Source organism: Nomia melanderi, chromosome 6 (genome assembly GCF_051020985.1).
Source record: "Nomia melanderi isolate GNS246 chromosome 6, iyNomMela1, whole genome shotgun sequence".
Taxonomy (NCBI): Eukaryota; Metazoa; Arthropoda; class Insecta; order Hymenoptera; family Halictidae; genus Nomia; species Nomia melanderi.
In genome coordinates, this window is record NC_135004.1 from 13,589,036 (window position 1) to 13,614,533 (window position 25,498).

Sequence of the window (25,498 nt, forward strand, 5' to 3'; positions counted from 1 at the left end):
GATAAGTTGGAACAATAGTACGAGATAGATACTAATATATAACCTAGATAATAATTTAGCGCCAAATAAAAAGCATTTCGAAATGAAAAAATTTCGTTGAAATAAAGACTGCTCGCTTTCATTAACGAATTCTATTAAGGATATAAATTATTATATATTCATGCATATCGTTCTAAAAGTCAAATTCCTCCCAACATTTCCATCACGCGATAAACAGCACATGTTCAACACGAGTGATCCTTTATTTGCCCAGAAACCTTTTATCCGATTCTGATAACTGTCTTTGAACACGTGCGCGTGGTAGACCGGTGTCAACAAGAAAGTCGGTTTATCTATTTTCGTCGTATAGACAACGGATCGTGCGCCGGGACGAGTCCGTCTGAATGGAAGTGTGGATTCGATGATAAAAATCGCCGTGGCTCGTACGTGATTCGGCCGTTTAACGAGCTACTTTCACGGCTGCCCTCGCGAGAGACGCTCGCCCCGATCATTGTGTAACTGGATCAGCCCGTGAGACGCGCGACTATTCGCGCTTCTACGGCACCGTTCCGCGTAAACGAGTCCCCGGCTTCTATACACGGTGAGTCAACTGCAGGTCGCGTCTCCAGGTTGATTAAAATGGAAAAGAGTTGAATGCCATGAAAATCTCTACCCTCTTACGACTTCATTTCACTCTAACGCCGCGTTTACCAGCGATTCATTAAAATTTTGTCAATTCAATTAACAGAGTTTTCTTTAATTAAATTAAGAGAATCTTATAAATACAATTCAGTTAATATTTACGTCGAGTTTGGTTGACGCGATTACTTGAATACGTAATTGTCTACTATTAAACCTCTAATTTCCAATGTATGAATGAAGCATTAGTGTTGAAGGATGCAAATGCAGTTTTATAGTTGAGATAGGACATTTCTCTTTTTACAGTGTACATATATGAAACTACTGGAATAAGGAAGTGCAAAAAGAGGTTCCAAATTATAGATTATTTTTATATTCATTATAATGAAGTGTTAGCTAACTATTATGTCCAATGATAAACGTGAGAATTCACACAATAATGATCCTGTCGTTAGAGTATTAATAAAACATTACTCGTTATCAATTCTAAGTTACATCGTTGTTTCTTGAAACTCGTAATACAAATGAATATTAAATTCGAAATTATTTACTTTACAATCCAATGAGCCGTCCCGTCCTCGACCAACCCTTTGACTCGTCCTGTACAGATCACAGACGCAGTTACAAAGCTGCACGAATTCTCCCTAATTTGCTAAATTAAAATTGTTTCCCGGGAGGAACTTTGATCCGACACGGGTAACACTGTTCACTGGCTCGCTGCCTCTGCAAACGTTGCCGTATTTAATCTGCAACTTTGGAAATCAGTCTGTACCAGGTAGAAGCGTTTCAAGAAGAGGGACTGGAAGAGGTCTCGCTGCGAGCGAGAATTTCCCCGGGGACTTGTAAAGCGTAACAAGTAATTCTTTCTCGTCCTGGATCACGCGACACCTCCAGAAATCGGGAACATCCAGGGACAGAATTTTTCACAAAGGGAACTTTAATTCAATCACTTTCCTCCTGAATCTTTCAAAAATAAGAAAACGAAGATCACAAGCGTCCACGATCTACCGATCGATAGACGACTTATTAACTACACTTAAAATAACATAAAACAAAAAAGTCACAATCAAGTATACTATCATCATGCATAACCAACAATTTCATTTCAACGAGCTTCAATTTACTAAATCGAAATCATCCCCGAATCCATCGAATCTCTCCAGTGTTCCTAAACTCCCACAGAACTATCAAAATGTCATATACAACAATAGCAGTTACATTGATGATTAAACATTCATTATTTCAAACAAAGCTTTCGCATCAAATGAAAGAGAGGATCTTTAACTATACCAAATGAATTCAATGAAATCCCATATTTCACAAAGACCAGTTCTAAAAAAAGCCTTTTACAATATTCCCGAATATCTACAAAAATGTATAGAAGCCCACAGTCCAGAGATTACACTCTATCATAATTCCCCAGTTCACCATCGAAATTCTGGCGTTCATTTGAATTTTCCTCTGCCCATAACCGCGACTCTGGACCAGTGCTCCCACGGTTGCTCCGCTCGGACGTACCCTCGTTCGCGTGGTACCTGCAGATTATGGGTGGACCCGGCGTGGGCCAGAGCCAGGGCACGTAATTCTCTGTCCTTCCTAAGAAATCTCGGCAGGTTTTATTTCCAGGGCAGGTACAAATGCCCCGCACGATTTCTAGGAGGAGAATTGCAACCGGCGCCCGCCGAGCGTTCCCCGATGAAAGTATCGCTTTCCCGTTGCCCGGTAATAGCCATAAATAATACCGATATTCGCGGTAAGCAGCTTGCCTTCCCTGCTATCCCATTCTTCGATCTCACGGTTTTTAGCGAGCCGCGCGAGATACGACACCGTCTTTTACGAACATCGTAAAACGATTTGTTAGGCGAATCCGACACTTGTTTCGGTAGCCTAGCCAGCTCGATTTCATGTGCAGGTATTATTTCTGCAGTTTATTTACGACGGGCCGGGGGAACCGTCTGAAGAATACTAGGAATCGTTCTGCCGGCTATTGCATTCCAAAGGATTGTCCCTTGTTCCGTGGTGTCTTGACAAAATGTCGGGCGATTGTTCTTATCCTGTCCGTAGGATGTTAACTGTGCCACAGATGTTTCAGTTGAAACTGTTTATCGATACGATGCGGAATGATTTTCAGCATGCAGAGTGGGCGTATGATAAATAGGCGTTCGTTTATAATTAAATATCTGGAATTGAGTTCTGTATACAAGAGGAATTTGAATGATCGGGGGATGAAGTATGAGTGAAATTTGAATAAAATCGAAATAAAACCGTTGTTTTAATTGAATAACTTGCACGGCTGCGTCGAGGGTAGCCCCGCGAGAGGGAGCAATGTCGCGGAAATTAATTAATGGAATAGTTTTCAAAAATCCCGCCCTTCAATTAAAAACTTCAAGCCGGGACATTGAATCGCCATCTGTTCCCATCGTTGCGAAAAAGCCCGATATTAAATTTCCCCGCGGCCGGATCGCAATTATAAATTATCGATCCCCGAAACTGTACAAATGGGCCGGCGGGAAACTCCGTCCGTTTTTCCGGCGCGCCGCGTATTCCTCGGGGATCCATATTCGAGCGCGCTTTATTGCACATGATTCCTCGCGTTCCGCAATCCGCGGGAACGCAGATAGCGGTTAGAAATAACAAGCGATCGTTATCGGCATGTAAAAAACGGGGAAAAAGAAAAGGCGGAATCCTCGGGGCAGAAATCAGCTCGCGGATCGTGGGAATTCATCGAATAGCGAACGATGGCGATTTCGGGTCTCGAGTAATTGAAAGTCGAACCCGTCGTAATTGGTCCGTTCACTTTTGCACGAAATAGCTTCGAGTGGCGTCGCATGTTGTCGCCTTGCCGCGTCTTGTCGCGCTAATTCGATCGTAAAGAGTTCTTAAAAATACAAATAATTATCAATTTCTACATAAAAATGATTGATCACCAATAAACCTAATCTTCGAAATGAATGCTAAAGAACTCAATTTTCGAACACTATTTCATTAACTTTGCTCCATACCTTCAACCTCACTAATTATAAATAACATCTCCGACATCTACAATTCTCAAAATAATAATTACCAGTATCATTTCTCGCTGTAATTATTTTTACTACAACATTGCAGTATACATTGCCAAGACGAGAACCCAAAAATCACGAAACAACTACGCAGAGTTCAAATTCTACTATTATTCCATGAACTTCCATATCCTCAACTTCACTAATACTAAATAACATCTCTTGCATCTACAATCCTCAAAGTAATAATTACCAGCCCTATTTCCCGCTGCACAGTTATTTCAACTATAATATTACGAGGTAAACCGTTCCCATGGATCAGGAGGAATTTACACGGCGACCCGCGCCAAAGTTCTTCAACGAAAGATGACGCCGCGCAATTTCCGCAGCCTGCCCGCGCGGAAAAACGAAGAAATGCCAGATCGCTCGAGATGTTGTTCACCGATGGGACAAGTTTCGGAGCGATCGCGTACAGCTGACGTCTTGCAGCCGTGTGTTGTATACCGCGTTCAACGTTGCGATTAATGTCCCGGCGGGAAGAGGGCGGGAAGTATCGTCGCTGGGACGAAGGAAGACAAAAGGCAGGCACGCGACGTGGCACACGTGTTCCCGCATTTATACGCGACCGGGATATTCGACCACGTTGCCCGTTACGAGACGTATGCGCTTATATACCTGCCATACGGACGAGAATACCGCTGCGGAAGGGGCAAACGCGGAATCGCGCGGGCCTTCCGCGACAATGAGAGCAATTGCTCGCGATCCAGTTCCCGTTCATTTGCGGGGAATCACTGCTGGAACGTCGAGTCCGAGTAATTGGGGATCGCGGTAAGTATTTGTGTTACGAGACAAGGGAAAAACGGATTTGTCGATCTTCGAGAAACGTGTGGGTGTAGAGGGTCGATGCAATTTTTTAATAAGTTTTGAATAGGTATCACCGTGTTAGAAAAGGTTTTGGTTAGGTTGTTTAGAGGATCGTGCTAGTGTGATTATATAGGTTCGTAAGATTTATGTGAAATTGGAAGTGAAAGAATGTACGATGAATTATTATAGTTTTTGAAGTATTGAAATTATTAACCCTTTACACTCGGAAGTTTCTCACTAGAAATATTTAATATTTTTTGACGAGGCGAAGACGATATTCTTTGAAATTAACTCGAAGGGAAATCGCAAGTATATTGAGGAACAAAGCTATTTTATTCCAATATTTCACGTACTGAGGAATTATACAAAGTTCAATGTTGAGTGGTGACTTAGAGTCACCTCTCGAGTGCAAAGGGTTATTAGAAAGAACTTTAATATTCATTTGAATCCTGGATACTCCACTGAAACCTATTAGTGTATTATTCATCTACGAAACATGAATTAGGTTTTCCTACAGTCCTTACAACAGAACATTTTCAAATCCTTCGTACATCTACTTTCACATTTACAAATGAAATGAGTTGAGCCCAGAAAAGAAAAATTGAGAAAATCCATGTTCTGAAATTCTCATACATGTTCCGAAGCCATACAAAGAAGTGCTCTCTGACCTAGAAAAAACGAAGCAACCAGTAAATCCTTACATAGCTACAAAGAATATTATTTATCCTATTAAAATTAGGAAATATCAAAAACTCGACTTAACCGCATTGCCTTCTGATACAAATATTACTCAATGTTCTCAAGCTACGATTTCACGTGGAATATCCAGTCCGCTGGTATTTTTATTTCACATTTCCAAGAAATCTCCAGGATGTTGCGTAAGCGAGCGGAGCCCCGTGAAGCAGCCTTAGATTTTCGAATCGTGCGGCTTGAATGGATCGGATCGGGCTTCTAGAGAACCTTAAAAGGTGCACGGGCACGCGCCCACGCACGTGCGTGCCTGCCAGGCAAAGGACCCCCTGTCCCGGCCGAGCAAATCTTTGGGTCCCTTTGCCACGGCATGCGAGATGTAAGACATTCAAGAAAGAATGTCCGTCCTACCGTTCTCTTCACCAGAATGAATCCCAAGCAAGCTCCTGTATGCACGTCGAGTTGCAACTCGAATGAAATGCAAATACTTTACAAAGTGCTTCACAAATGGTCTTTTATAGAAATGCTAGAAAGGGTTGACTGATCGTGAACAGGCAGAATAAATCTCTGTATTTAGACTACTGGAGATAAACGATCGTAACCCTCTATAAATCGATCTTTTCTCGTGACTATAAAAAGATGTATGTAGCATAAAACGAATAAATATGTAAATGTAAATTAGCAATGTATTCAATAGCTTGAATGATTGCATTAAGACGAATGTAGCTTGTAATTTATGAAATTACAATGACATTGAACTTTCACGCGCAATAATATTAAATATTTTAATGAATCTTAAAGGAACTACCCTAAAATTATTCGATTTTGATCCAAATTTTGTACTGTGAAGGAAAATGAAAGATCGAAGAAATGTTATAGCATTTCTCATTTTCGCTGTGAATACTATAAAAATTAGTTGCAATTGCTGATGGATTACAAAACAACCTAGAGTGCTAAGGGTTAAGCGAAGTGATTATTGAATTTCATTTTAAGCGTTAATTTTTTATACCGAAAGTTATTATGAGAAAAAGATATCACTTATGGGATGGTCTAATATATGACAGCGTTTGAAAAGCACAATTGACATATGAATGTTATCTACACATTCATCTATCAAAACCATTCACGTTCCATTCGCGACATTTTCAATATATCCATCAGTCTCCCGCATATTCGACTCGATTGAATGAATGGGACACTCTCGTTAGAATAAGCCAATTCATTCATGCACAATCAATTCGATGAAACGAATATATAGGGTTGACGCGAAAATTTCGACCTTTTCAGTGCGCGGTTAACCAACGAATTTTCCTTCCAAACAAATATTTGTTTCTAGACTACTGTAACAAGTGAATACTTATAAAGTACACTTTTTTCTTCGTTTTAACCAGCGAACAGTTGAGCTACTAAGTTAAATCTCAAAACGTCGGAGCCTGTTCGCAACCCAGCCCCGTCGTCGAAACAAACGCAACATTCAGTTTCCCTTGAATAGCGCGAACGGAGACGAGAACTCGCGGAAAAGTCTCATCGTTCGTTCGACGCATCGCTCGAATTCGCTTCTCCGACGCAACATTTTCATCGGGAACAGGCTCTCAAGGATAATATCGCAAGCTAACGAGCCTACTAAAATAATTGACGCCGTTACGTCGGAAATTGCGACACGGCTCCGCCGGCGGATATTTTTAAACCGAACTGCAGCGTGTCGGCCGTTTCAGCAGCGATGTTTTTTTTTAATATAGCGCGATTTGCCGCTGCAATCTGCGGTCCGCGGCCGAGTGTACTGTTTCGAGCGAGAGAGAGAGAGAAGGAGATCGCGTTTCATCGCGAATCCGCGGGCGCGCGCCGCGCAGAAACGGGAACGGTCATTAAATAATTGTAATACCCCGTAGAATATAATTAACTTGAAAAAATGATCGATGTTCATGAGTTTCTGTTCGCCGTAATGGTTCGAATAATGCTTTCAGATATTTTAATAGCTTATTTTGTTGCTTCCCGGTGAAACATAATCTTTTATATACCGTTAATTAAATTTCTCTCGGTGCTGCCTCGTTCGAAATAAATACATCTGAAAAATCGTTGCAAATGATTTGAGTATTACAGATAAACGAAAATGATAGAATTATTCTGAACTAATATGCCTGTCGTTATTGGGCAAATTGGAAAAATATCCTTATACTCAGTTCATCGTTGTTTTATAAAATCATTGAAAAAGAAAAGTTCTGGAACTTACAGTTTAAACATTCGCCATTTTACGAATCTTCAACCCTTAAAGGACCGTTAAAAGTTAATATAGATTATTCATTTCTGTCAGTCCAATGTTGTTATTTGTAGATAGTTGTTAGGTAATTTTCGTTATAATCTTTGGTAATGATCTTAAGTAGTTGTCAAGATCTTGCGCATGTTTGCCTCGTAAAATGTTAGACTTCTAATATTCGTATGTCAATAGGATATCTGTACATAATTATTTTTAGAGGAGCGATAAGCGTCGACCGGTTACGCGAGCAGGCTGCGCTCGTCGATGTCACATCTATCAAGCGAATCAATTACAACGGCGTTCCTTGTTTCCTCGTGAACGGGAGCGTGGCCTCTGCTTTCGTTTAGCGCGCCCACGCGCGCCTCGGAATTATTCCGCGGGAATTATTTATGGAGCTTTCGAACGCGGCCTGGAAATAAAGAATTCCGGCTGACCGTGCACGCGGAAAATTATCCCTCGGCGTGGATTGTTTACGAAATTGGACTCCGTGAAAAATTAATTAGTTTACGCGGCTGACGTTTATGTGGATTTTATTGCGAGATTGATCTCGAACGGGAACCAATCGCGGTTTTTGTTAGATGCCGGACGGTCAAATCGGAGAATTATTCAATTCGCCACGGAAACTTATTCGTATTCGAAATGTCATAACTTCGACAATCTGTTGTCACTGTATTAGAATGTAAAGGACTCGTTTGCATCGGACGGAGGATTGAGAGATGACGGTTCCATCTCCCGAGAATTTTACGAATTCAAACGTCGTTACGGAGTTTGAACGATTTTCTTTCCAACTGAAATTACTATGGATTTAGAGATTGAAGTTCCCCTTTATGGCAAACCCTTAGAACTCGCACAGCTTTTTGTTCCCCCTCGCTGCGGCTTAAACGAACCTGTCGTCGGGGAAAGCGTGGCTTGCCACGTCGTAAAATGTAAATCTTAAACGATGTCAATCTTTAAACATGATTTAATGTCATTCACAATAATTCGATCTCTTTAACCGTTTCTCTTCTATCTTTCCCAATTGTTCTTCAAATGAAAAAGTAGTAAAACATGCATTGAATTAAAGGAAACAGAACGTTTCCAGTGAAAGATTCAATAAACAACAGGAAACGAAATATTGCCAGGCGCTCCTGCTCAACATCCCAAACAAAGAATTTCCGGCAGCCGAAACTTTTTCCGCGAATCTGACTGCAAAAAGAGGAGCCAAGATCCTCGAACAGTTTAACAATTACCCGGCTCCTTTTTCCCAGGCGCGATACCTGCGAAACTCACCCCCCGAACAATTAATTCCCAGGGTGGAGGTCAACTTTCCCTGGCGGAAAGTTTCCGGAACTCTTCCCGCGGCGTAAAAACGGCGCGATCGGCGATGTGCAAGTTCGATAAACTCGCTCGAGGGCGGCAGGGGTTGGTAAAAGGTGCTTACGCGAGCGAAGAAGAGGAGGAAGGTCCTTTCATCGGCCACCCTGCTGGCGGCAGCGAAATCCCGGCGCGCGAGCAAACATTGCCGCGCACGCGGCCCACGCGAAAAGGCGTGCTGGATTCGCTATTAACGCTGGAACAACCAAACCCGTCGAAATGACGGATCTCGAGTTCCTTGTTTTACGTTATTATTAACCGTTAACTGTGAAATTCCGATCGATACGATCAGAATAAAAATGACCGATACGATCAAAGTGATTTCCTTCGCGAAAGATACCTGAAATTAGATAAAACTCCATTCACAAAAAGAACAATCATTCAGAAGTTGAGAAACCTTCAAACAATCAAATTCGTTTTTACACAGTACGCGAAGTTTGAAGATTCCCGAAAAAAAACATTAAAAGTGTGTTCAATCCTCTAAAGTTTAAAAAACGCAACCCCTTTCTAGCAGCTCGCGAAAAGTTCTCGCGCGGACGCCACGGGGGTGAGTATCTTCGCGTTCAACGTTCCCCGCGCACGCGAATTCTTTGTCCAAGCATTTCTCAAGAGGGTGGAAGCGCACGGTGGTTGGTGAAAGGATTCGCGGCGCTAAATAAGGTATTTATTCGGCGAGGCCTCTCTAATTTCCATCAAACGGCTCGTTCGGCAACGTTTACCGGGCGCGTTCTCTCTCCCGAGTTAAAAAGGCAACATTCTGTCGATGCCTGTCCCCCTTTCCCGCCTCTCCGCGGCTTTTTTCAGCCTTTTTATCAACATTCTTTTCCTTTTTGTTCCGTTTGATTCGCGGAACGAAGCTCGGTCTCGCTTTCTCCCGTGGTTTCTCGGCGGTTTTCTGTGCGCACGCCGAATCCCGGAGATATTCTGGTTGCTCCGGCTTGAAAAGGAGCGTTTTAATTGGCGGCATAGGTAGAAGGGAACTGGTCCGCTCGTTCCTGCGGCAAATTTGCATTCGGGGAAAAGAAAGAGAGACAGGGAGCGGCGAGGAAGAGGGCGGCCACGAAGCTTTTTAAGGCAATGCTCGGGGAATCGGCGAGATTTAAGGCGAAACCGTCCCGCGACCGACGCTAGAGATACCGGGGACTTATTAGCGTAATTAACGGGCCGCCGCCGCCGCCGCCGCGGTCTCGTCACCAGGGGCAATGCGGCCGATACTCAAGAAATGACAGGCTTAATGGCGCATGAACGATCGCGTAATTGAATTAATTGATACTGCCCCGCGTGGGAGAAACGCGCCGCTCCTGACAATTACTATCGATTCCCACCCTTCGCCCCTTACATGGCGACCACCGCGTCGCATTGTTCGGATTATGAGAAATAATATTTTTCGTCCGCCGGTCGGAGCTGGGTTTCAATTGTGGGACGTCTGTTTTTGCAAAGCCGACATGTGGTCGTAAGAAACGTTCGATTGTTTTCACTGAAGGGATATAATTGCACCAGCCGTACGCGTGTAATTCTCTCGAGGAATATTCACCTTTCGAACCAGAATCCTCTGTTGATGCTGCCTGTTCATGTTTCTTCTGTCAACCTAGTTCGAAGGTCGTTCGAATTTTCGTCAATTTATTCAACAGACATGCTGAACTCTACGTAAGAATCTTACACAACTTGTCCCAATTTACTTAACCTCTTTCCTTATAATATCGTGTCACGTGGCTAACATTTCTGATATGACAAACTCTTCCGAGTTTGAATGTAACATCTTTCTCGTTAACAATTTCTATACTTTAGAAATGAGATCGCAGGGCGAGGGGTTGAAGTAATTAACTTACTAGTGTTACATCGAAATTACGAGAACAGTTCAAGGGCAACTCAATTGAAGATTAAAAGTTTGTTCAAAAGAAAAAGAATATTAGCATCGCGTGACAGCAATTTCGTGGCACAGGTGTGTTTCTAATTTTATTATATAGGTTCAGAAACCGAAAGGGGAAATCAAGTATACAGCGGCAGCTTTCGCGAAACTCACAAAACCAATAAATACCAACAATACACGGCTGTTAGACTCTAATAGGCCGAATCGTAATTGTCCGACCGTACGTATACTTTGTTAATAAATCGTTGTTGTATATCACAGAGAAAAAAAAGGCGAGAACGCGTGGCGTCGCGCGTGCACGTGCCCGCCGACCTACGCTGCAACCCGTTCCGCTCTGGGAACGAGCGATACTACCGCGAACGCTTTCATTGCACGCGATAATTTTTCATCGCCTCTCTCGCGTGACTGGAACGTCCTTGCGGCCGAGGAACGCCGTTCCGCGGATTAGCGCTCGACAGTTCGCTTCGTTACTTCTTATGCATGTTTTTCAAGCGATCTGACTCTTTCGATTAAAGTAGCGTCTAAGAAACGAAAGCCGCGTAATTGATTACGCTTTGAATTACACCGGTGCGCCAGAAACCGAGAGATGAAATTCCGCTATGAAATATTCAGCGTCGACGGTTACGAAGGCGGAATTTTAAAAGTGAACAGTGGAAATATAAAATATAGCAAACACGCAATAAACATTATTTACAGAGGGAATTTATAGACGAGATATTGCAGTTCATTGATTTCTGCGCAAGCTCGGATTGATGTACTTCCACGCCTGGGATTAAAGTTTCGAAATAAAAGGAAGATACACCGCTTCGAATTGTTCAAATATTTTCTATCGCGATTCTTCAGCTTGAAAATAACTTATCGAACGTTTCGTTCTACCCGATACACTTCCGATCGCTACGCTCAAACAGCTTGATCGATCGCTCGATACGATCCCGCGTGTCGCGATAAGGCGGCGACACGACTCGTCCATGTACGGCGGAAAAGAAACGCGGCAAAGTCCACCGCTCGCGTTTATAAATAGTACCGCGTCTGGTTTTCTAAGCTGAACCGCGACCAATCAAAGATTACATCACTGAAACCTCGCCGTTTCACGCGCGGCGCGCGTTTAAATATGCATCGTCGCCGGCCGACTTCCCTTCACCCTTTTACTCGACGGAATCGCCGGCAGTGTGCGCCGCGGGGGCGAGAACCGCGGGTTCAACCCTTTGACTCCGAGGACGTAAGTAGCCTGCACGTCTTCATGCGCGGACGACATGTGGAAATAATTTCTTTTGCATCAGATCCTCCCGTAACTTCGTGACGTTCAGTTTTCTATCGTGTAAAATGATATTTTATTAACCCTTGGAATCGAAAGATAATTGTCAGTCACCGCTTGAGATGAGAAAATTACGAAGTCTTACATATAATATTACTTATTCTCTAAGAAATTATTAAAGCAATTGACTTAGCAATACGAAGACCGAATTCTAAATTAATTAAAATCACAATAGACGCACTCTTGGAGATTCTATGGAGGAATCTCAAAATGTATGTGAAATACTGATTACAAAATATGTCACGAGAAATATACCCAGCGCGGCATAAAATTACGGACAACCTAGTTTCATATTTGAGAAAATAAAATAAGAAACTAACTGTATAGTAGATGGGGATGAATTGGAGCATTTTGAGGTTAACAGGCAGGAAGTAAAGGAACTGGAACATTGCTAATAAAAGTGAAAAAGAATTTTTAAATTTTCCTTCCGCAAATAAACAGCAAGAAGTGGAAAATGTGATTTACGATGTGATGAATATAAACCGGATTTTTATGTCGATCCGATTTACTCTAACCCGATTTGCCTCAGTCTACGGTATGGGACGCTGAAATATTATTACCATACTATTTTTACCTTGATATAAAGAATATAAATAATATATTTGTACCTTAATTCAAATGATATAAATAATACATGTCTTAATATAAATAATGTATTTACATTTTAGTATGAAGACGAAAACTTGGCTGAATATAATGACTCGGTACGCCGTGCCGGCGTCGTTCTTAAAGGGTTAATAACCCGGAAAATCGTCGAATCGGATGGCAGAGCTTGGACGGAAAATTCCGGCGCGACGACGCGCAATCCCGCTGTGCAAACAGGCTCGGCCCGTCACACCGAAATTGGAGCACCGGGGGCCGGCTGTTTTTAATTTTAATGCTTTCATTAAGGATCATCCCCCCCGGGACCGTTGTGCGTCTTTTGTTGCCTTTCTTAGCAGATTCTGGCCACCCTTCAGACGATCCGCGCAAACTTTCACCACAAAAGTCTCTAATAACACGCTTCCTCTGGATCCTTCTATCCGGTGTCCCTGGCTCGCGGAAATTTTAGTTAAAATGTAGATAAAGAATGATGTAATTTCAGCATTTCAAGTAAGAAATTATTTTAATTATTTTGCTGCTTTTAATTTCGAGATAACATCAGCGACGTAATTGTACTGTGTTGTGAAATCGAATGAGAGATCTCGTGGAATATCATTATCTTTCGCGCTGTCCTTGAGCTAGTCGAAATAATAGAAACGAGAAAATGTTTCATTTGAACTCCTCGATACTTAAATAAGCTATTCTTAAATTCTTGAAACTTAAATTCTTGAATCCTTGAAACCAAACCGTAGAGTTTTGTTTAAATTCAAGCTTCGTTAAACTCTGTCGTTTCGATGTATTGTGTAATAAGGAAAGATTAACAAGACGTTCCACGCTCGTTCGTGACAATTAAAAACGCGTTTGACCGCTGTTCAAGGTGCCAGCTCGCACCTCCGTCAGTCACAGGGTCGACATGTTTATTGACCCCTGAATTTTCAAGCAGAGTCTTGACCATGGGACTCTTTGCGCGTCGTCATCTTCGGGACGCGAACAATATCGCTGTTAGTCACGCGTTTGGCGAACACTGGAAAGACTCTGGATGACGAATACTTGTTTAAATCATGCTTCCCCATGACTTCTCAATATCACAGTAACCATTCTTCATTTATATACTCCATCCCGATATTTTACACTTACCGATTTAACCGGGGAAAGTAACTTTTATGTTCCATTCTAACATTGTAAATTCATTAATTTAACCGTGAAAATATTCAACTTTTGACAATTCCAAAGCGATACACGCGATTTCCAAAGACGATATCGAAAAAGGATGGAATCGGTAACTCTGGAACATGTAACTGTAAGTTTCCGATACGAGCGTGAACTAATGCACTCTTTCCGAATGCAAATGGACGAAAACAGGAACAAAGAAGACGGCGATAATCGATGCTATCGCTTAGTTACCACACTTGGTCACGACGCTCCAATAATACGTGTTTGCGGATCGTGATCGCTAGAGCACAATGCGTCACGAAACATTAATTAGTAATATACCGATCACAGAGTCGTGCGGTAATCGCGTCTGTTAGCGTGGTAACCATTCTGTTGATAGAACGGTCGTTCGGGGTTAAATTTAATGGTGGCTTATTAAATTCAATGCTGAACTAGTTGAGTTCGACGGGGATTCGCGATTATTACCTGGAGGCTTTTTATTTTTAGAACCAGCCATCAAACGTATTATCACTCTGCGAGGGGAAAGAAAAAATTATTTAGACAAATTTATTCACTGATTTAATCTGATCGAACATCTATCTATGTTACAGTAAAGCGATAGCTGCATTGGCCCATGCATCATTTACCGAGATAAGATCTGCCAATAAAATACCTCATATTCCTGCTGTTTGTTCTAATAACTCTACTGTCAATTACATATTCTCGCTAAGTTTCATATAAATAAACAGTTTCATTACTTTCTTCCAAACTGATTAAATTTCAAAGATTTCAATCATTAAATACAGAAAAATCCATGGTGTACCTATAACTACTTTACACAAGAAAATTCCAATAGTCGCAAACACAATTCCAAGAAAATCGAATGTTACTCGCCACATGAAAACCAATCTAAAATTCCGTTAAATTTCTTTGACGCCCGCGTCCCTTAATTTTCGGAGGACATTTATGCGAGATAAATTCATAAAAATCCATAGTCCGGTATCAACTGCGCTCGTGTAATAAAATCGAACGGTTAGAATCCCCGGCGCGTTGCGAGCGGCGCGCGGAGGTTCGGTGCTCTTTTCGTTTATCTTGCGAAATAAGTGCTTTACTGCGCCATTCGCCATTATTGTTATCCTCGTTACGGCCGCAAGTAAATATTGTCGACGGTGCCGGTTTAGATTCAACGCGCGCGTATAGTTGTAACTCATACGATCCAGCTACTGCAACGACCACTTCCGAATGCAGAACAGAAGCGGCGCAGGTACGTACCTACGGGCTTCGTACGGCCGCGCTCGGCGACCGCATACACTGAGCGATAACGGTGATAACGCAATACCTGACGCCCAGAATGGGAACATCCGTGCGTGTACTCGCAGAAATCGTTAACCCATATACATACCCAACGTCATATTCCTTACTACGCCTCGTTTGCTGACAAGATACATATTAGACGTCGAAAAATGTTCGTGCGGGTTCTCAGACTGAAATTTGAACACGGAGAATGTTTTTGTAAAATTAGTTTATTTCTGACACTAACGGCATACATATAACTTGTTGCCAACACCGAACCCATTCGTTAACCCTTTGAGTATTGAATGTTTGTAGCCGAAACGTTCTGTGTGGACGGAATATTTTCTTGCTCGTCTGAAGATCGATGAGAATTTATTATTCCATGTTGTTTCTATCTATTCCTACTATCGGAACATCAGCATTGACGAAGTTTAAAAATAACGCCGTATTTTTATCGGGAAGTTTGCATCTGATTCCGTTGTCAATTATATCGTGACGAAAAACGCGGATTTATAGAAAAATCCTTAGTCGGATGGTCAATAACTGAACGAAACTAATTGATAGTGATACCTTCAGATCTCGTGCTAACAAGTATTCATGATTCGCGTAAGGGAAAGCCAAGAAAGCCGGCCTGCGAACTGTACAAAGGTAAATTCCAATTAATACCGAGCCCAAAGGCGAAATGACCGTGCTCGAGTGCATGTATATTCATCGATTCGATTCTTGCCTACAATCGGTATACGTGGTATACATATTCAGCTTGGGAGACACTCGGGTGACCATCGCTCGAAGTAATTGGGGAATCATCGGGGCCTCGAAACCTGAAAACGTTCGAGCAGTCCGAATCTCCGGTCGTCGATTACAACCTGCGCGCTCTTAATCCTAAATTGAAAACACTAACCCGGAACGTGACTCGGACCCTTACTGATTTTACGTGGGCGATCAATGGCTGTCCGACAGTAGCAAAATATTAAGGTTCGTTCACACTGCCAAGCCATTAATGAGAGAAATTCTCTCAAAACTGCATGTTTCTTCTTTGCTCTCGATACCAGGCAATATTTGCCATTTTTTTAATGACCACATGAATTATAATCTCTATTCTTCCTTGGTTTATTTATTGTATATCTGTACTACAAGAAAATTATTGAACACGATAAAAGTTTTCATTTTTTCATTCATAAGAAATCGAAAGTATCGTCTACTTTCGAAGACGTTAAGACAGTTCTACATACATGAATGCGTAACTGGCGAAAGATAATTATTCTTGAAGCACTTCGCTATCAGATGAAATATTGACACAGTTTCTAACAATCGGATCGATAAAACGGTTCTTGCGTCGCCTATGGATAAGAGGATCTTCGCGGAACATTTGGTAAGCACCACTGAATTCCTAACGCGGCACACTATGAAAGCTGCCGAAATCTCTGACGTACTTCACGATAAAACAGTTCTATCCTTATCAACTGTTAACTACTTCACGAATTACAATAAAACCTCGTTAGCGAGATTAAAAAACTATTGAAAAATAACGATAGAAGTGAGATTTTTCAGAGGAAAATAATACAAGCAGAGTTGGATATTACAAAAAGGGGATTTAACGAGAGATTCGTGAACGTGAAATTTGTGAACGTGAAAAGACACATTTACTTTTCGAACCCGTCGGATGGGTCATAGGGACTGGCAATCGCCTCGAAATTCGATGGCAAGATAAACAGGTACATACAAATTGCTGGAACCTTAAAGTAGTAAACCGGAACTCAAACACAACGTTGGCGTCAAGGGATTTTTACGACTGTCTCCTCTTTCGGGCTTGTTTGGATTGGTCCCTTTCTCTCCGTTCGTAAAACACGGCACGCCAAATTGACGGAGTTAGTCAGCGGTCATCGTAGATCACACATTTACGCAATCGTTTTCCCTAATTTTGAAACCGTAGTACGGATTCTTCGAACAACCTTCGGATTCTTTATCTACGGACACGTCATCTTCCGCAATTATTTGTTGCCAATGGCTCGTTTGCATTCTGATTCATCATTATTGTTCTGTATTACCTTTTCAATCTTTGTACATACACTCCGATTCCTCTGACTACCTCCAATGACCATTATACACATTCTCCTAAGTTTCGTTTTTAGTATCAATTAAGAAACTAAGGAACATTTCTTGCCACTTAACAAGCTAAACTTTTAAACACACTTAAATATTACTAGACGTGACGTTGCTATTAATAGTAATTTAAAAATCCAACAGTAACGCCAGCAAAATCAAGCATAACTACCGTCAGCTATTAAACGTGTAAATTTTAAACCGTTAAGTCGTTAAAGCATTAGGTCGCTAATTGCCAGCCAACGTTTTTAATACCCACTACTAAAAGCAGCGAACTGCTTCTATGTTATAAAAAAGAAATCGATAATGCGGGAGGCAGTATTATAGAGACGATCATAGTTTGTCGAAGTCCTCGCGCGAACCGAGGGTCAGACGAATCGCGGGACAAATCAAAGCGGAAATATTCATGGCGGTCGCTTCTTTCTTCAGCCAGCGACGAGTCTGCTTGAATACGAAAGAAGGGAAAGAGCACTCGCGTTAAATCTTTCGACGGCAAACATTCGCCGGTACTTTTCGTAACGAGAAAAGTACTTCAGCCTTGGCTCTACGCGCGCGCGAGCACGCGATTCGCTTAGCCCGGCATCGCGAAACCGCAACAATCTGTCTGGAATTCAAACTACCTTGGTTGCGGGATAGGAGACGGGGGGGAGGATGCCTAACCGAGGAAACGATCCAAACTGTTTCGTCTGGCTAACGATAGCTTGTATATCCGGCGATGACTGAATGGCATCGGTCGAGTGCGGAGCTGCGGCGCCGCTTTCTTATTGCCAGCGTTAGGACAAAAACGTTAGTTTTGGAGATTGATCAAATTCAATTCCATTAGAGACCGCTTTTTAAGTTTCCAAGTTAGAGCTCCAAATTAGAGCACCGTTATCTGAGGATTATACAGCTCGAATTGGTTTGGATTGTAATACGAAAGACTTCGTTAGTTAACGTTAGAATGAAAGCGTAAATCTTGGAGGTTGATCAAACTCAATTCCATTAGGGACACGTTTTTAGAGTCTCCAAGTTAGAGCTCTAAGCTTGAACACTGGTATTTAAGGATTAAGATCGAATAGTTTAGAATTATGAAATACAAGGATTATTTAATTAATTAATATTCATCGATGATCTAGCGTTGCTTTAATATAGAAAAAAAACAGCTCACAACACTTTTTAGTGTTCTCCATAGATAATTATTAAGTATGGTTTCGAAATTATTTAAAGCAAGTTTCTATTACTTCGACCATATCTCTTCAAAGCATTCTTATCGATGGTTAATAATCAATTCGAACATGTTATGAATTTTAATATTCGAATTCTAAACGACGCACGCGCGAACCGAGTTCAGTTTAACATTCTACCGGGTATATTTTGTTCCGACTGCGCCAGGAAATTAAATTCCGTTTAAACTGTCGAAATTGGCCGTTTTTGATAGGCGGTCGACGGAACGGAGTATTTTCCCTTCGTGCGCGCGCACGCGGATCATGTAATTTCAATATTTGAAATCGGCGTTACTTGAAGCGAGCGTATATTTCGATCAAACCCCAAACAACGTTATCAAAGGACCGAAATGTCATTTCGATCTGTTATCCGGAGTTTTAGTACCGCGAGCGCGGGAGTCTCGCAGCGAACGGTTCGGCTTGGCTCGGTTCTGGCTATAAAACAACTGCGCTCGAATCGTTTAAAAGCTCGCTTCGGTCCCATTAGTGTTTGCAAAATGCGTTTCTACTTCAGGAATCAAACAGAATCGAAGCTTTTTCCCGACCGTTTGAGCGTGTAACGGGTTTCTTCGATGTGTGTTAGAAATGCAAAGCACATCATTTTGTATGCTACACTTCAAATTCGTTTGACACGTTCACGCTGGCGCTGTAATTCACATTTTTCTCTCGCCTAACGGTGAAATTCTTTACGCTTTTGGAAATATTAAAATTATCGATAAATTAATTAATTTTCATATTTACCAAACCAACATAACGAACTACATATTTCACCGTGCACACTGGCACGAATCGGTTAAACTTCTCTAATTTATTTCGAACGTATTGTATATCGCTTTGTTATATGACGAGGAGCTACATGAATAGTTGAAGTTCGTCATCAATCACGTCGAGAATCACTGGAAATTGAGAATCAATTCCGAAAATGAAAAAAAAAATTGATATTGTACGGCGATAGTGGATATTGTATAATGAAAATGAATAACGCATAAATGAATATTTTCAACGATAAAACGGTATATCCATACAGTAAAAATAATTGTACCGGCTGATGAATTCGTGAATTCGTTCGGAAAATAACCGTGTGATCGATAGCAAGTTTCGAAAATTATTAATCGGTTTAAAAATACCGACGCATGTGTGTGTGTTTACTCTCGGCTTGTTACTATGAATCAGCGACTGCACGTCTGAACACAATTCTTATTAATGCGTTCACAATTATTTTCATTCTTCTTCATTTCCTTTCAATCTATTTACAGTGGAGTTTATTAAGCAACTACAGTCAACTTTATTTACTGTTGGCAAAGGTCAGTGCTGCTTATTCAAACAAACAGTTAATAAACATTTAGCTAACGCTGTCATCGCGGATAAAACTTATTCACGACTGACAGGGAGTTTACCGAACAACTTTTTATCGGTCTCCCAATGGGGGCTCCAGCCTCGCGGTCGGTTTACCTTTGCGCTGCACCGTTCGCAAAGGAATAATTGCGAAAGCGTAATTAACCTTCGCTCAGCCGTTGTCAATTCACTTTTGACCCGGCACTAATACATGATTATGCGCAATGCCGAACACTGTTGTACACTTCCTAGATCGCTAGTGATAAAGACAAACCAAGCGACCTAATGGAGCTGCTGCATCATTAACAATATCGAAGAGTTAAAAATCGCATTACCAAAACTTTATCCAAAAAGTTCGATTAACGATTCAATGACCCTACAGTGGAACCCAAAAAATCCGAATAACTGGAGAGTCTCAAACGATATCGAAGAGTTAACAAACACGTTACCAATACTTTATCCAACGAATTCGATCGACGATTCGATAACCCTACAGTGGAACCCAAAAAATCCAAATAACTGGAAAGTCACCGGTGACCAATATAGTCGGTCGGCGCGTTGAAACCGCAAAATTGAAATTCATCCTCGATATCTCCGCGCGAAAAGCCAATATCAACTAAAACTTTTAATAAAACCGAACACAGGAGAGACGCGGTGCCGCAAAACGCCGAAGGAATTCCGTTACGAATCGGAGCGAGGCACGATCAACGACGGGGCAAAAAACGGAGGAGAATTAACGTGAAATTGTGTCGGTACGGTAGCCGATATAGCACGCTGATCTCGGGGGACGAACGGCGAGGCGAACGCGCACAGTGTCACGCGTCAGGATTTCTTGTCGGTTGACCCGTCCTGTTCCTATCCTCCTTAAGGCTGGCGCACGCTTTGTGCATTCGAGACCAGCAACGTAGTTCTATTCGAAATTCTTTAGTCGAACATTAGTACCATAGCCTTATACGATTTATATTATTTACAGTAAATTAAATTATTTACCTAATGTACCCGTGATGTAATACTTTCGAATTTCTAACAAGAATTCCGGTTAATTCCAGGTCATTTCATAAGCTGTAGTTAAATATTGATAAATTCTATAATTTATTCATTACATTTACACGCATTTAAATAGTATATCCTTGTGGTATTTAACTAAGGTTTTTGGAAATTATGCGGAGCGTTCACTTCCCTAAACGTCTCATTAGAAAATCTACAGCTGTATTAACCTTTTGCTCTCGGAAGTGACTCTCAGCCACCACTTGGTTTGATATAGTAAAATTATAAAGTTTGATGTTTAATATTGAATTCGTATAACGCATTACTATGTCAAATATTGAAATAAAACACTTTTGTCCCGTAATTTAAATTACATTGGCCCCGGCAAACATCGTCTATATTTTATCAAAGATCGTTGAATATTTCCAGCAGAAGACTTTCAAAGTGTTAACATCGTCAGTCCGACGAAACCAGACCTACGTCAGTGTTCAATTTCTTATACGTAGCTCAAATGGGGATGCGTCCACTTAGCCGCAACAAAGCAACGTCGGAATTCTTGCGAGTAGGTGGACACATTCCCATTTGAATTAGTAAGAAGTAAACGTTGACATAGATGTCCTTCAGGCCCGGTGCTATTAATACTTCGCTAACAATGAACAAAGAATCTCCCATTTCTTTCGCGTGTCTCCAACGCGTCATCTTTCGACTTGTTTACTTTCTCCTCTTTGTCCCCTTATCATTTTCATAGCCAACTGAGGAAAAGAAAGATTCGTTCCCATCGAATCGTCGGTTATTATTTCAAATATCCTCCACGCTTTACGGGAGTACTAATTAGAAAAGGTAACAAGACGCTCGCGAAAACTACCAGGTTGGCTAAGTGTTAAGTGCGCGCCGGCCTTTATCGTTCTCGTTTCCCACCCCATCCGCGGATGGACCGATCACTGGGTCTTCTCTCGCTCGCTCCTCTTGTCCTGTCCTACGCCTCCTCCAATAGGCTTTACACGATGGGAACCGGTATGACCGGAAAGAACCAGGCGGAATTCTTTCTATGACTGTCAAAACAAGTCCGCCGCCGCAACGGCGAGCGATTTAACGAACTCGTTACTACTCCGACCGTAATCGATCACGCACGATTTATCTGCATTTCGTCGGCCGCTCGACCGGCGAACGAGTGCAACAAGTCTTTGCTTAGGTAACGCGGATTGAACCGCGCCGGGGGACTCGGGGACTTCAGGGAGCTATTTCAGACATGCGGCGATGAAAGAATTAATGGGAAGTAAAACAGTGTCGCTGCGAATGGATTGCGCGTTGCGGCACTAATGAACGAAACTACGAGGATTGACGCGAATGCGTGAATTCGATGGAAAAGTTATGAAACAACTTGTCCCGACTGATCTTATCTTGGGAGCTATCGAAGCTCAGACTCGTGGCGAAGATTTCAAACAGAATTTAACACGAATATTATTCAATTTGTTCGACAAATTGCATATTATTCCTCTGTTCTCAATGATTATACTTTATAGCACACGTTGACATAGAATAAAACTGGAATTTTCTGAGTTTCGATAAATCATTAATAACAAATTAGTTACATCGACCAACATTTCCGACATTACAATAAAACGTTACAGTCATGAATATTCAAACGGCTGAATAATTAGATAGATGCAAGGTGTTAATTATCAGTTAATTATTGATATCCTTTAGAAATGTTACTCGATGGAATTCAAGTTGTCGTAGCCGTTTTGGAATAGTTTAGCGAAGGTAGTTATATGTAACGAGCCTGGCAGTCGACAAGTTGAAATGATTAGCCAGGCACACACTCTACGCAGATGATTCCTGCCGTCCGACGCATAAATTGCCCGGTTACGACCGGCAAGTTTCATTCGGGCGTTGCGTGCCACAGGCGCAAGAGTGAAATCAGGGGAGCGCGTAAACTTCGCGGACCGTTCGCATTCTTCGGAACTATTCCGAGGCGTTTCCAGACACTTAAAACTTTTTGCGGAATACGTTATACGGGCAACTGGATCGCACCGGAGTTTCAGTCATTCCGTCGCACGCTGGCCGAGCTAGGATCACATGCTCTGACGATGTTAATTCCTAAATATTAGCGGACGCGGCAAGGTCACGTGACGCCCACGCAACGGTCGAAACGATCTCTTTCAAACGGTGCTAGGAGGTATCGCACGCGAACGCGAGTCGGGGGGTTATTTCAACTGATTTGTATCTTCGCGCGAAAATCGTTGCTCGACGGTTGTAAATTCTGCGAACGGCACGCCGGGAAATAAATGATTTGGAAATCCGAGGGTACCGGTCGCATCGATTATTCCGTTTAACGGGGGATTTTAAAATCGACGAATACACCGGTTAATTATTGACTTTATTTCGTTATTATTCGGTATTATTTTCTTCGATTATCGTATTTTACCGATCCGTATCGGACACTTTTCCGCGGGACGATAACGGAAGTGGGGGTCACATGTGTCCGGCCACGGTGTCCAATATGAACGAGTAAATTGCGGAAAAAACAACAAGTGACACGGCATAAACAATCCTCGGCGAAATGCGGAAAATTTGAAACAAGCAGAATGAGCTCGCCAACTATTCGTTTTAATTAAACTCTCTGCAAGCTTAATGATCACGTTATATCACTCGTATTAAATTTCAAAATTTAATTAATAACAACACAACTTCCCTCTGGGGTTAGCCATGCGAAACAAGTAACATTCATATATGCGCGGTCCCGTGTAAAAAGCAAAATTGTTTGATTTCCACAGAAATTCAATACCTACGGAACAACGAACACGTTGACCGCATGATTGTATAAAGCGAAATACTCAGAATAATAAAAATATAATATAAAATCATTCGATTGAATTGCATTGTTATCGCAAGTTCATCGAGCTGAATTTACCGCATTAACTAGCATTATTTATAACATAGAAAAATTTCCAACCAATCGTTTAATCGAGTGAATTATAGTAATTCGATTTGGGGTCACCGGTGACCCATTCAACGTGTCAACCGACATTCAATTCCAGAATAAACTAAAAGAAAGCGCCTAAAATATTACACAACAATTAATCAGAAAGAAAGAATCAGCGTCCCTCATTCGCAATGATCCGTGTGCCCGTCAAAACAAATGACGCCATTTTTCACGGCCCCCGTGCCCCCCACTGTCAAATCCCAACCGGTCGATCTATCAATCAAACCTCCTACTAAATAAACCGCGGACCTTCGTGCGGCCGTATCTCGCGAAACAACAACGGCGAAAAACAATAAAAAAGAAGCTTAATGTCCAACGAAACGTCACGGCCGAGATGGAAAAAGAACTTCAACTCCACGATCGCTGAAATGTGAGGTTAAACGCGCGGGATTGCGTAAACATCCGTGAAGCAACATAGATAAACTTACCGAACAGTCCTGAAGGCGACCGCGTGACGGCGTGCAGAGTGAAGAGAAAAACAAAAGGAGGCAAACAAGAGAGGATGCACCGCAAGTTCACCGCGTTTCCCGCGTGCAGCGAATCACCGGAGTTGCGTAACAGCGGCAACTTGTTCGCGCACAACGTGCTCGGCCCTTCTCGGAACGGGCACGGGGTGAAATTGGACACAGTATTGGTACCACTGGTTCGATCGCACAGAAATGTCACAGGACACCAGGGAGGACAACGATAAAAATCCGTCCGTTTGTTCGCGCGTGGACGTTTGTAAACGAGACCAGAGCGTGGAGGGGAGGAAAGACAGGCGACGAGCACCTTCCACCGTGACGGCTGGAGCGCGACTGACTTCACTGAGCCGGCTCACCGCGCGCGTACCGCACGGCCTCGGGTTTCGAATTACGCGCGGCTTAACGACACTACATTCTGCATCTGTCAGTCTTGCCGGCCGAGATGAATACGTGGATATTACGCGGCCGTTTTCGAGCTGTCGTGTATTCACGCTAGAAACACAGGAGCCAACGGTCCTCCGCGAAGAATTCAGAGGTATTCCCGTATGAAAAGTCTCAGGGACTTCTCGTCGCGCTGACACTGGAATTGCTGAACGGTGAGCGTGGAGATTGATGTTCTTCAACGTAAGCGCCATGAAAATCTTGACTAATTTTTTCTGGTTATTCTTTTGTAGCAAAGGAAAGGAGGGACGGTTATTAATTGTTAGTTGCAATCCTTGCATTACGGTATTGTCAAGTTAGGTTATTAACCATATTCATTGGACATGGTTATTTTGCACGTTACGATTGTTTTCAAGTAATTCAGTGATGCCAGTCATCGGTGACTGACACGGTGTTGAACGTGGTAAGAATTTTTGAAATTCCTTGAGATTCCGAGTAACTTTTATTGCGTAATAGTATATACAGCGACATAACCTCATTTCAAAGGTTACGCAATATCTTTTCGCCAGATCCAATATGGCTTCCGGATCAAGTGTTCCGCCGGGTTTGGTTTACAATTTTTTCAATTGACATTGCGACCGGGATGATTGGAGATAGATTTGAAACTATCGGTTTACAGAAAGTAGGGTTGAAAATTGATTTTCGTAACTGTGAAGTTCGATTAGACTGCGTGCGAAGCGAGAGGATTGTTAAAACATGTTAAACATTCAATAATACGGAATATTCTAGAATCGTGTAGGATGCAAAACGCATGAAATCGACAGTTTAATTATGACACATGCATGAATCACAGAACGGTGAACGTGCTGAGATAGATACGCTTCCGATTGTGAGTTTTCTTCGATTGTATCATACTTTTGCAGTCGAAGTGCGATAAAACGAATGGACTTAAGTAAACGTTTGCCTAAAGTACAGCAGTTTTATGGTAATCAAACCGTCGAAGAAAACTGTTACTAGACACAATTGTATTCGAACAACTTTCTCGAA

The 25,498-nt window shown here is 42.0% G+C and overlaps 1 protein-coding gene and 1 long non-coding RNA gene across 2 annotated transcripts in view; one reads left to right on the plus strand and one right to left on the minus strand.

Annotated features, from left to right (window-relative positions):
- The window catches only part of LOC116428022 (CD151 antigen), a 171,007-nt gene extending 146,586 nt beyond the window's left edge, over positions 1–24,421 (minus strand). Inside the window, exon 1 of the mRNA XM_076368697.1 lies at positions 24,035–24,421. The gene's annotated coding sequence lies outside the window, so the exon portion shown is untranslated. The remainder of the gene's footprint in view (positions 1–24,034) is intronic.
- Positions 11,714–13,046, plus strand: LOC143174600 (uncharacterized). Its single transcript, XR_012998776.1, has 3 exons — positions 11,714–11,870; positions 12,294–12,501; positions 12,635–13,046. It is a non-coding gene; the product is annotated as an uncharacterized LOC143174600 (long non-coding RNA).
- Positions 24,422–25,498: the final 1,077 nt, after the last annotated feature.